Source organism: Oncorhynchus tshawytscha, linkage group LG07, assembly GCF_018296145.1.
Source record: "Oncorhynchus tshawytscha isolate Ot180627B linkage group LG07, Otsh_v2.0, whole genome shotgun sequence".
Classification (NCBI taxonomy): domain Eukaryota; kingdom Metazoa; phylum Chordata; class Actinopteri; order Salmoniformes; family Salmonidae; genus Oncorhynchus; species Oncorhynchus tshawytscha.
The window spans coordinates 38,175,616-38,189,342 of record NC_056435.1 but is presented as its reverse complement, the minus strand read 5'-3'; the positions used below and the strand labels follow the sequence as shown (position 1 = coordinate 38,189,342).

At 44.4% G+C, this 13,727-nt stretch overlaps 1 protein-coding gene across 1 annotated transcript in view; it reads left to right on the top strand.

Annotated features, from left to right (window-relative positions):
- Window positions 1–393: 393 nt before the first annotated feature.
- LOC112254462 (plexin-A2-like) overlaps window positions 394–13,727 on the top strand; it is a 59,398-nt gene continuing 46,064 nt past the window's right edge. The window contains exon 1 of the mRNA XM_024427079.2: window positions 394–835. The gene's annotated coding sequence lies outside the window, so the exon portion shown is untranslated. The remainder of the gene's footprint in view (window positions 836–13,727) is intronic.

Here is a 13,727-nt window from a genome sequence, read left to right as displayed (position 1 = left end):
TGGATGCTCTCTACTAGTCTGATTAGAAGCAAGGCGAAAGAGTTCATTGAACAAGTGTGGTTGCAGCAATGAACCTACAGATGTCAGTGTTTTAAAGGGAAATGTGACATTTACATCGCCATATAGAGAATGCAGTAAAAACATGTATATATTCGATCTGGCTCTGATATTAAAATAATTCACACACCCCTCCCCTCCAGTTTATCCTCGATAGACACACTTGAGAACAAGGAATAAAGAAATATGAAATGTATTGGATGATACTGTAATTGATGTCTTTCTAGCTTTTGTCACTATACGCATGAAGTAAAACACGCAATACAACTGAGCACAGTATGTGAATGTGAGAGCATCAGATGACTCGGTCATGTGGACAGACTTGTCGATGAAGCCAACGCTCAGTCTACGAAAAAATATTGCACTGAGCCCTCGTGAAAGGATGACGCGAGGAGGTTTGGTTTAATCCGCACACGCTGTACGTGAGATGAAAGTAAACTGATGAGAGTCCTGTCTTGAAGCCTACCACCGGCATTCAAACACCGAATGGAAACGTGAAGAGTCTTTTGAAATGTGTAATTGGGGTTGCGAGTTTAGAAAATACGTAGGCTAAATGTCCATTGATCAAATGAGAGAACTGTTTCAGCGTGATACATGAGAATCAAAATTGTCGCATCCTGAACGTTTTTTTCTCAGTATATGGACATTGCGCGCATCACCGCTGACTGTGCCATTGTGGGACATTTTCCAACCCCAAAGGAAGGACACTGAATCCAGCAGATCCTTTATTCATTCAACACACTAGACACATCATGACTGAGACTTTCTACTGCTCAAGGTGAGTACCATACTAAGATTGATAATTGCAACCCATGAGGACGAAATTGCAAAGTTGGGTTACTTTACGCGACCAGGGCGCATTGAAATGACAAGCGCGCGTCCAAAATAAATGAGCTACCGGTACATTCTTATTGTTCGAAATGTATTTACATACCGGTATATTATTTCAGGGTGTAGGCTATTCCAATTGTAACAATACCGTAGAAGTCATGTTGAATTGAGTTATAGTCTACTGTGATATCATCTCGTTTTCCCAGACAGTGAGCAGCTGATGGGCACATAACGCATGCAGCACGCATATGCTTCATGACTTATTTATATGGATATAAAGTATCTATCTGGAATAGCTCAGATTCTGATACATTCTCTTTGGCGTCGCTCTTTAGTGGTACTGCACAATCATTGACATATTTCTCTATAGAGGTATCATCTGGTATGATCATGAGAACACCAAGATTAGACCTCTGTGGGAAATGGGTTTTTGAGGCAGGCACTTTACTTGATTGCCAACTGTCAGGGATTCTGGGTTTAGGCAGCAGCAGCACACACAACCTAAATATCCTTTCATGAGACGTCATTGTAAATATGAATTTGTTCTTAACTGACTTGCCTAGTTAAATAAAGGTTAAATAAAAATAAATAAAATCCTCATAATCATCATCATCATCATCATCCTCAATGGGCATACATCAAAATGTGCATCCTCATAGAGATAAATGCATCAGGTACCACCAAACCAGATGTGGAGAGAGTTATCTAATCCTGTTGAGAGTTGTTTGGCCATTATCTGTAGTTGTATGTAGTTTACTGGAGCTTCGGTACACATAGCCAGAATTGGCACAGGAGTGAGAGTAGAATCTATTGGGTTGATGGAGACAAAGTGCAAAGCGGAGAAGAGTTGGAGCCTAAACAGCCAGAGTAGATGCAGCTGCAATGCAAACTTCCACAATGATGTTTACCAAGCTCATCTCATCTTTGTTCTGTGTGTGTATTTGGGAGAGGTATTGGATTTGGTGCCTTTTAGACTCCCAGTCAAGCAAACCAGATGGACCCAGGGCTCTCTGTGTTCCTGCTTATCTCACTGGCCAGTTGGACTGGATTTATTCAGATGGTCCCACCAGAGCTATAAAGCTTCTCACAGAGAGGGAGATTGGCCTCTCTCTGTTTGCTCACTAATGCCAGGGCGCTACTTTATCAGTTGCTTGCTAAATTTAGAATTTAAATGGGTCTTTATTTTTGTTCATTTTTTATTGCTACATTGTAATATAATGAGATTGCATTTTCCTTTGGATGTGACTCAGAATTGCTTCCATTACTGTATTTCTCTATATATTTATTTGCAAGTGCCAATGGCAAACAGAGTGCTATTTTTGTTGCAGCACAACTTTCTGTAATGTATTGATTAAATGAGACTTTGTTTAATGTATTGATTTAATGAGACTTTCTGTAATGTATTGATTAAATGAGACTTTGTGTAATGTATTGATTTAATGAGACTTTCTGTAATCTACTGATTAGATAATATGTAACATCTGTCATGGACTCTCGTTTTCATTGCCTTTCATCAGTCATGAGTTCCCTTCATATCTTTAGATTGAATGTTCCAGCACTGCCTTGTGTGTGTTCTTTACCGAGGTGTCATGATCCCCCTTTGGAAAGGATTATTGATTTAAACAAAGATTATAGATAAAAGAATACAGTTCACTCACATATGAGATATATTTAGCGTGGCGTGGTAGCCTGATCTAATGTTGACACTATATAACTATGGTTGTTGTGTGATCAAATCAAATCAAAGTTTATTTGTCACGTGCGCCGAATACACCTTACAGTGAAATGCTTACTTACAGACTATAATCAATGGTGCGAAAAAAAAGGTGTGTATGTGTGTGTGTGTGTGTGTAGGTAAGTAAAGAAATAAAACAACAGTAAAAAGACATTTGAAAAAAGAGTAGCAAGGCTATATACAGACACCTATTATTCAGGCTTATTGAGATAGTATGTACATGTAGGGATCGTTAAAGTGACTATGCATATATGATGAACAGAGAGTAGCAGAAGCGTAAAAAGAGGGGTTGGTGGGTGGTGGGACACAATGCAGATAGCCCGGTTAGCCAATGTGCGGGAGCACTGGTTGGTCGGGCCAATTTAGGTAGTATGTACATGAATGTATAGTTAAAGTGACCATGCATATAAGATAAACAGAGAGTAGCAGCAGCGTAAAAGAGGGGTTGGGGGAAGGCACACAATGCAAATAGTTACCTGTTCAGGAGTCTTATGGCTTGGGGGGAAAAAACTGTTGAGAAGCGTTTTGGTCCTAGACCTGGCACTCCGGTACCGCTTGCCATGCGGTAGTAGAGAGAACAGTCTATGACTGGGGTGGCTGGGGTCTTTGACAATTTTTAGGGCCTTCCTCTGACACCGCCTGGTGCTGAGGTCCTGGATGGCAGGCAGCTTTACCCCAGTGATGTACTGGGCCATACGCACTACCCTGTGAAGTGCCTTGCGGTCGGAGGCCGAGCAATTGCCGTACCAGGCAGTGATGCAACCGGTCAGGATGCTCTCGATGTTGCAGCTATAGAACAGCCCCGTCGATGAGAATGGGGACGTGCCCGGTGCTCCTTTTCCTGTAGTCCACAATCATCTCCTTAGTCTTGGTTACGTTGAGGGTTAGGTTGTCTCTGACCTCCTCCCTATAGGCTGTCTCGTCGTTGTCTGTGATCAGGCCTACCACTGTTGTGTCATCAGCAAACTTAATGATGGTGTTGGAGTCGTGCCTGGCCATGCAGTCGTGGGTGAACAGGGAGTACAAGAGGGGACTGAGCAGGAGGGAACCCCTGGGGAGCTCCAGTGTTGAGGATCAGCGTGGCAGATGTGTTGCTACCTACCCTCACCACCTGGGGGCGGCCTGTCAGGAAGTCCAGGATCCAGTTACAGAGGGAGGTGTTTAGTCCCAGGATCCTTAGCTTGGTGATGAGCTTTGATGGTACTATGGTGTTGAACGCTGAGCTGTAGTCAATGAACAGCATTCTCACATAGGTGTTCCTCAAAACATCATCAGGAGCAATGTGGGTCAGCGGCAATGCCCTGTACTCTAGTTGCAGTAGTAAGTCAGGCAAATTAGTGTATGTAAGACAATTACACGGTGTGTGACTGCACAGCAGCTCACTACCCAGAGCTGGAAACTCCCCCGTTGCCCACGGAGACACTGATTAAACACAACTTCTTAGATGCTACAGCCTGAGGAGAAGAGCATATGTGAAAGAGGGAGCGTCACAAAGAAAGGCAGAGAGATAGAGTATGAGAGTAAGAAAGATAAATAAAATCCCCCAAATGAACAAACATTTCCTGTAGCTGTTGTGCTCCCTCTTTTCTTACCTCATCAGTCCCCCCTCAAGCACCTGTTTATTTAGAGCCTGAGCCAACATTGAGGTAAAACGACTGTACATTTCTATTCAAAGTAGTGGAGAGTGTGGGAGGAGAGATACAGGTGGAGGGAAACAGGGAGCTCACCTGCCATATGGTTCCTTTGGCAGTACACTGCATGCAGGGATTGCTATCTTGCAATATGGCACAATGCCTACAGATTGTTATCACTATTGTCAATGTAAAGGCTGCTGTCACAGTGCTATTGTATTGGATGATCTCCTACAGGCTACTTCCATGTTGATTTGTAATCTCTGGCACTCTGTGATGGCATTGTGCCAGTGTAAATGGGTGAGCCTTTTAGATATTAAGTGAGACACACTGATGAATTAGTGAGAGAACGAGACCAATGACAGGACATTGAATAGATGAGCAGGGTTGAGAACTAAGAGATAAGAGCAGAGATAAAGAGATATACAGGACTCTAGGAGGGAACTTGACAGTGTCAGACATGTAATGTGAGGAGGAAGCAATTCTGCATACTGTATAGGGGAACATGATTTGTGCAGCAAAGTCAGTCTCTATGCTTTTATTCCATGTACCGTGCCCTTGAATTAGGCATTAGTGCAGCGTTTCAAGGTAGGGGCAGGACGGACCCTCCAGACCATGGGAAGAAGCTAGGCTGATGCTTGTATTTGCATAGCTCTGTGTGTGAGACACCTCCTTGGCCTTATTTACACTTAGGATTAAATCTGGAATGGGTGCTGCCGGTGCACCGGAGACTCCAGAGAGGAAGTTGTGAATAGTAGACAGCATGAATTGTCTCTCCTCCTCTTCCCTGTTTGCTGTGTTTCTCTCTGGGCTTCCAGCGATTTTTGTCAGCAGTGAAGGTAGCAGATGCTCTGTAAATCTTTGATCGTAATTATTCGTGCCAGCTACCTCCATCATTGGCATCCCCCTCCCTACACAGCCATATGGGCCAGTTGAGGGAAATTGAGGAAACATACAGCCTTGGTCTGAATCAGTTATTATTGGCTTTGTGTGCATGTCCATATAAGGGTGTGTGTGCATGTGTGAATATGTGCTTCATGTGTTTCGTTCTATTGTGTATGTTATTTCCTCCTCATATGCTGTACTCTGTACCCGGAAGCCTACTTTGTATATGGAAGTCTACTGTCTATCAGTTGAGAGAGCAACATCTGCACTGCTTTCACTTTTCTATCCTGAATGATTGATGCCAACAAACCTTACACAGTGTAGTGAACTATACAGACATACCTGCTCTACAGGGGCAGTTACAATAACTGCAGGATGTCGTAAGCAATACCAAAAAATGAACTCATGGCAGAAACGGACTGTCATATTGTACCAGCACAAAACTGTCTGAGTACTGCTGAGCTGAGGGAACACTTCCAAACAGAACTCTATAGTTGTTCCTTGTCCCTGTCCCAATCACACTCGAGAAGAGAGCTTGTATTTCACTTGCCTTATTCCACATTCCCATCAGCTGTTATTCCAACAGTGCACTAGTAGCTTTACTCTTCCCATTGTTCTTTTTCTAGTCACTACCAATGGGCGTGCCGTAGCAGATGTGCTCTGGCTACAGCAGAACATAGTGCGTCTCTGTCTTTCACTGAATGCTGAATTATAGAAGACCTGGTATTGCACTTGGGCTGCACAGGTCACTTTGACTTTCCCCTTTGATTGTCATCATACAGTACATACAACAGGAGCACTCCCTGATTCAAAAGCCTGTTTCAAGTCACAATGAGCCAGTAGGGATCTACAGTGAAAGGTATGGAAGACAGAGCCCAGGGAAGTTAATTCATGAATTAATCTGACTATGGCAATATTGGGATGCTCTATATTTCCATGCGGACCCAGAATTCTGCAGTGTTGCAGAAATGTCTATCTTATCGCTGTGCATAATGCCATGCATTGTCAAGAGGTCACTGATTGTGTTTTGGCAATATGCTTGAAGAGATTCCTTTCCACAACCTTGGTTCACCACCCTGTGGTTTTTTATGAGTATACCATTCTAGATTGATAGAGTGCTGTTTTATGGTTCCCCATAAATGTCCTCTGCTACCCTGCCATCATTCTTAATGCTTGGTCTCTAAAGCTAGCAATCTGAGAATTGTTCACGGAACAACACAATTGATATAAAAATGATATTATGTATAACAAACAATTCAACAAACTATGCTATCAAATAAAATTATTAATAGCTTGAATTTATTTGAAGAGGGATATGGTCACTAAATGGTAGAATTCACTGCTTGTATGCCTATCCAATAATCACAGTATTGAGTGGTTTAAATGAACATCCATATGCCATTATAGCCATTTTAGAGCTGAATGTGGGTTTGTAAGAAGACCAATAAAAGCAGAATCCATAGCCCCGGGCCTGGCCCTCCAATGAGAACACAAATAAGACACGGAGGAGTGATCACAAAACATTTATTTTACCATAAACCCCACAGGTCCCATGTGATTAAATCTGACATTCGTTTAAAAGTCATCGTTAACAAAGACGGCATTTTCATGTCCTAATTCCTCTTCCCATCACTGTAGGTACCAGTGTCAGCCTCCGGCTCTGGCTCGCTCTCCCCCCCATCTCCACCACGTATGACCTACTTCTGTCTCCGCATCATTGTAAACAGATCTACTAATTGCTTTCATTTATTCATTTGGAAGTCAAGTTCTGTTGGGGCTGGCGCCCTCCCAGTTCATTCATGTGTGACGTGTACAATTCTCCCCTCCCCCCATGACTCATCCACATAGATTTGTGGCAGACCCCACGACAAAGGTATCCCATCAGGCTTTGTGATTTAGCCAATGATTAAATGAGTGCCATTTTGAGTGCGAGACATTTTTGCAGTGTCCCATTGTGACTAACCTAGAAGTGTGGCACATGACAACATACCGAACAGAATGCATTGACAAGCTCTAGAAGGAATGAAGATATCTTTATGGGTATATGGCTTTGTAACGTTTTTGTCAACGCCCCTGAAATTCCACCCTAAAACCTAGAAGTGGGGAACATTGATGTTGAGCAATTCTCTGGAGGCAGTGCAGGTTTGATATGACCAGATCACATACAGATGTTAATTTGATCACTCATTTGTTTGTCCTTGGTGCTAAAATATGCAGATGAGTTTCGTGATTCACATAAATTCACTGAAATCCCACACTAACACATGGTTATAGTAACAGTATTGTACTTTTCATGTAGCCTACCTTTGACCAGCTAATAAATAGCCTAACCATCGATCAAGCAACATCAAGGCCTAAACCTGTTCAAATCCTGTTGCTGCAGGATCATTTTGCTCTGAAAATATTGGTCCAATGAAGATCCTATATCTGTACACTCCTGTCCCTGTGCCTCCAACCTGTGTTATTACTCTGTTTTGTCCAGCCTGATCAGACTAGGCCACAAGACACACAATTTTCATCACATCTGATGTAATAACACAACTCTATTGTTGACTCAGTGTGAGAACATTGTGTCTGTCCTGCAGCCTGAAAGATGGTGTTAGAGTCTGTCTGATTCCAATCTTCTCACATGTTATCAGCCTGTGGCCAGCAGGATCCTCAAAGGCTGCTGCAAATGGAACACATTGGGCCCCACTGAGCCATAAAGTACAATAAGCACTGTGCATGAAGTGCATAAAGGGGGAGAAGGAGACATATTTCTGTGATCATTTTAGTTCATGTTTATGTATGGTTACAGACGGTTACCCTCCAATGAATCACACATAATAAGACACTGCAGAGTTTATGCCAGAATGTCACCCCAATGCATGCTGAAAACATAGGCACAGCCCTGTGGATCTCGGTGGGGTTCTTAAGGTCAAATTAAAAATGGTGGCACGAAATTTTGACTCAGATTGGTGCCCGCCACCGTAGCCAGAGGCCTGAGCATGTTCTTCTATGAGTTTGTGTGAATGAGTCACGTCTGGGGCTGAGGCTGGGGTTGGCAGGAGCGTATCTGACTGACGAGGCAGTGTATTCAGCAGGGAGGGCTGCAGCCAGCAAGATGCTGTCTCTACAATCTAGGGTAAACAGAGCAGCATTACTGCACGCCTCAGACGAGACTGAATCGAGAAGAAAATAAATAGATGGGCTGCTGTTACTTCCTGCTTCTCGCCCACCTTGTTATGTTTAACTTGATCTTCACAACACTGAATTAACCTCTGTAGGTCTCTGTATTGCGGAACTAAAATTGAGGGATTACCTATCATTTTGCACAGACACAGGCCCACACTTGAGGCGCAACTAACATCTTAAAGCAAATTATGTTGAGGTTCATAACACTGAAGTTTGTCATATGATTTTGGATTGGAATGATTTCCCAAACCACTGAACACAGCAACTCAAGGTGGTCTTCCATGATATTGTAAACTGGGAGCTTAATATAGAGTTTGAAATGGGGTGTACTCCTGGGGGGATAAAAATGATTAGTGACAATCCATTTGCTTGCGGAACCTGTTAATGGAATTCACTCTCTGCATGTACAACAATTAAATGCTGCATAGAGACAAACCAGATTGCCCTGAAGCCATCATAAAACAGAGCTACGACTCACACCTGTGTGTGAATCCTGTAGAAGGGCTCAGAGACTCACTAGGCTAAGGCTATTCATTATATTTCACTACAAAGACCAACTGAATACAGTATGTTATTATATAACCACATGTATACCAAGATGGCATAGCAGTCAGACGTCCTTTGTCCTCGTCTTGTCGTGTCCCGTGTATATATATATTTACATCTTTCTTCGCATATCTTTTAGATTTTTTCTTTTCTAAAAACTCAACTTCAAAACAATCTCCTGCAACCCGCCTCACCAATTTAAAAAATGGTATTATTTACCTCAAATCTGAAATCCACAATAGAAGCTAGCCAGAAGCTAACCAGATGCTAGCCTGAATCTAGCCAGAAGCTAACCAGAAGCTAGCCAGAAGCTAACCAGAAGCTAGCCAGAAGCTAGCCAGTTTACTGGCTAACGTTCGTATTCAGCTAAACACGGTTTGTGGTCATCAGCTATCCTTTAGCTCGAAAAGCTATCGCCAGTTTTGTACAATGCGACTCAGACCAGAACATATCAGACCTATTTTTCTCTCCATATCCCCGGATTTCAACCGCAAGCTCTGGACATTTACTCCTGGATCTCGCAGCTTGCGAGCTGCTATCCGTGTGACTATTGGAAAACGTCGATCCCGGAGCAAACATCAATTATTCCAGAGCTAGCCAGCTGAAGAGTTCCATCAGCCACTTCTGGGCTAGAATCACCTATCCAGACCCGTTTTACTGCCGATGCGGAGCCCCACCGGGCCTTCACGACTGGCCTACCGAGTTATCCAATTGGCCCCTCAAATCAAATCAAATCAAATTTCATTTGTCACATACACATGGTTAGCAGATGTTAATGCGAGTGTAGCGAAATGCTTGTGCTTCTAGTTCCGACAATGCAGTAATAACGAACAAGTAATCTAACTAACAATTCCAAAAAAACTACTGTCTTATAACACAGTGTAAGGGGATAAAGAATATGTACATAAGGATATATGAATGAGTGATGGTACAGAGCAGCATAGGCAAGATACAGTAGATGATATCGAGTACAGTATATACATATGAGATAAGTATGTAAACCAAGTGGCATAGTTAAAGTGGCTAGTGATACATGTATTACATAAGGATGCAGTCGATGATATAGAGTACAGTATCAACGTATGCATATGAGATGAATAATGTAGGGTAAGTAACATTATATAAGGTAGCATTGTTTAAAGTGGCTAGTGATATATTTACATCATTTCCCATCAATTCCCATGATTAAAGTGGCTGGAGTAGAGTCAGTGTCATTGACAGTGTGTTGGCAGTAGCCACTCAATGTTAGTGGTGGCTGTTTAACAGTCTGATGGCCTTGAGATAGAAGCTGTTTTTCAGTCTCTCGGTCCCAGCTTTGATGCACCTGTACTGACCTCGCCTTCTGGATGACAGCGGGGTGAACAGGCAGTGGCTCGGGTGGTTGATGTCCTTGATGATCTTTATGGCCTTCCTGTAGCATCGGGTGGTGTAGGTGTCCTGGAGGGCAGGTAGTTTGCCCCCGGTGATGCGTTGTGCAGACCTCACTACCCTCTGGAGAGCCTTACGGTTGAGGGCGGTGCAGTTGCCATACCAGGCGGTGATACAGCCCGCCAGGATGCTCTCGATTGTGCATCTGTAGAAGTTTGTGAGTGCTTTTGGTGACAAGACGAATTTCTTCAGCCTCCTGAGGTTGAAGAGGCGCTGCTGCGCCTTCCTCACGATGCTGTCTGTGTGAGTGGACCAATTCAGTTTGTCTGTGATGTGTATGCCGAGGAACTTAAAACTTGCTACCCTCTCCACTACTGTTCCATCGATGTGGATGGGGGTGTTCCCTCTGCTGTTTCCTGAAGTCCACAATCATCTCCTTAGTTTTGTTGAGTGAGTGTGAGGTTATTTTCCTGACACCACACTCCGAGGGCCCTCACCTCCTCCCTGTAGGCCGTCTCGTCGTTGTTGGTAATCAAGCCTACCACTGTTGTGTCGTCCGCAAACTTGATGATTGAGTTGGAGGCGTGCATGGCCACGCAGTCGTGGGTGAACAGGGAGTACAGGAGAGGGCTCAGAACGCACCCTTGTGGGGCCCCAGTGTTGAGGATCAGCGGGGAGGAGATGTTGTTGCCTACCCTCACCACCTGGGGGCGGCCCGTCAGGAAGTCCAGTACCCAGTTGCACAGGGCGGGGTCGAGACCCAGGGTCTCGAGCTTGATGACGAGCTTGGAGGGTACTATGGTGTTGAATGCCGAGCTGTAGTCGATGAACAGCATTCTCACATAGGTATTCCTCTTGTCCAGATGGGTTAGGGCAGTGTGCAGTGTGGTTGAGATTGCATCGTCCGTGGACCTATTTGGGCGGTAAGCAAATTGGAGTGGGTCAAGGGTGTCAGGTAGGGTGGAGGTGATGTGGTCCTTGACTAGTCTCTCAAAGCACTTCATGATGACGGATGTGAGTGCTACGGGGCGGTAGTCGTTTAGCTCAGTTACCTTAGCTTTCTTGGGAACAGGAACAATGGTGGCCCTCTTGAAGCATGTGGGAACAGCAGACTGGTATAGGGATTGATTGAATATGTCCGTAAACACACCGGCCAGCTGGTCTGCGCATGCTCTGAGGGCGCGGCTGGGGATGCCGTCTGGGCCTGCAGCCTTGCGAGGGTTAACACGTTTAAATGTCTTACTCACTTCGGCTGCAGTGAAGGAGAGACCGCATGTTTCCGTTGCAGGCCGTGTCAGTGGCACTGTATTGTCCTCAAAGCGGGCAAAAAGTTATTTAGTCTGCCTGGGAGCAAGACATCCTGGTCCGTGACTGGGCTGGGTTTCTTCCTGTAGTCCGTGATTGACTGTAGACCCTGCCACATGCCTCTTGTGTCTGAGCCGTTGAATTGAGATTCTACTTTGTCTCTGTACTGGCGCTTAGCTTGTTTGATAGCCTTGCGGAGGGAATAGCTGCACTGTTTGTATTCAGTCATGTTACCAGACACCTTGCCCTGATTAAAAGCAGTGGTTCGTGCCTCCGTCACGATGTTACCTGAACGCCCATCTGCGGCCCGCTAATTGTTAGCTGTCTTATCGGCTGCTATCTGAAAAGGTCTATCGGACAATTTTTCTTGGGTCACTATAACTATATCTATTTTGCCATTCGGATTGATCCCCTCTACCACACAGAACCCCACTAATCTACCGACGGAAACGCACGAGGTGGCTAAAAACAGACCTCCATCCTATGCTAGCTTGCTAACGATGGCCCGGCTAGCTGTATGAATCGCCGTGACCCCAACCAACCTCACTACTCACTGGACCCTTATGATCACTCGACTAAGCATGCCTCTCCTTAATGTCAATATGCCTTGTCCATTGCTGTTCTGGTTAGTGTTTATTGGCTTATTTCACTGTAGAGCTTCTAGCCCTGCCTATTATACCTTATCCAACCTTTCAGTTCCACCACCCACACATGCGATGACATCACCTGGTTTCAATTATGTTTCTAGAGACAATATCTCTCTCATCATCACTCAATACCTAGGTTTACCTCCACTGTATTCACATCCTATCATACCTTTGTCTGTACATTATACCTTGAAGCTATTTTATCACCCCCAGAAACGTCCTTTTACTCTCTGTTCTGGACGTTCTAGATGACCAATTCTCATAGCTTTTAGCCGTACCCTTATCCTACTCCTCCTCTGTTCCTCTGGTGATGTAGAGGTGAATCCAGGCCCTGCAGTGCCTAGCTCCACTCCTATTCCCCAGGTGCTCTCTTTTGATGACTTCTGTAACCGTAATAGCCTTGGTTTTATGCATGTTAACATTAGAAACCTCCTCCCTAAGTTTGTTTTATTCACTGCTTTAGCACACTCTGCCAACCCGGATGTTCTAGCCGTGTCTGAATCCTGGCTTAGGAAGACCACCAAAAATTCTGAAATTTCCATCCCTAACTATAACATTTTCCGACAAGATAGAACGGCCAAAGGGGGCGGTGTTGCAGTCTACTGCAAAGATAGCCTGCAGAGTTCTGTCCTACTATCCAGGTCTGTACTCAAACAATTTGAACTTCTACTTTTAAAAATCCACCTCTCTAAAAACAAGTCTCTCACCATTGCCGCCTGCTATAGACTACCCTCTGCCGCCAGCTGTGCTCTGGACACCATATGTGAACTGATTGCCCCCCATCTATCTTCAGAGCTCGTGCTGCTAGGCGACCTAAACTGGAACATGCTTAACACCCCAGCCATCCTACAATCTAAGCTTGATGCCCTCAATCTCACACAAATGATCAATGAACCTACCAGGTAACACCCCAAAGCCGTAAACACAAGCACCCTCATAGATATCATCTTAACCAACTTGCCCTCTAAATACACCTCTGCTGTTTTCAAGCAAGATCTCAGCGATCACTGCCTCATTGCCTGCATCTGTAATGAGTCAGCGGTCAAACGACCTCCACTCATCACTGTCAAACGCTCCCTGAAACACTTCAGCGAGCAGGCCTTTCTAATCGACCTGGCCGGGGTATCCTGGAAGGATATTGATCTCATCCCGTCAGTAGAGGATGCCTGGTTATTAAAAAGAAAAAGCCTTCCTCACCATCTTAAATAAGCATGCCCCATTCAAGAAATTTAGAACCAGGAACAGATATCACCCTTGGTTCTCTCCAGACCTGACTGACCTTAACCAACACAACAACATCCTATGGTGTTCTGCATTAGCATCGAACAGCCCCCGTGATATGCAACTTTTCAGGAAAGCTAGAAACCAATATATACAGGCAGTTAGAAAAGAAAAGGCTAGCTGTTTCAAGCAGAAATTTGCTTCCTGCAACACAAACTCAAAAAAGTTCTGGGACACTGTAAAGTCCATGGAGAATAAGAACACCTCCTCCCAGCTGCCCACTGCACTGAGGATAGGAAACAATGTCACCACCGATAAATCCACTAC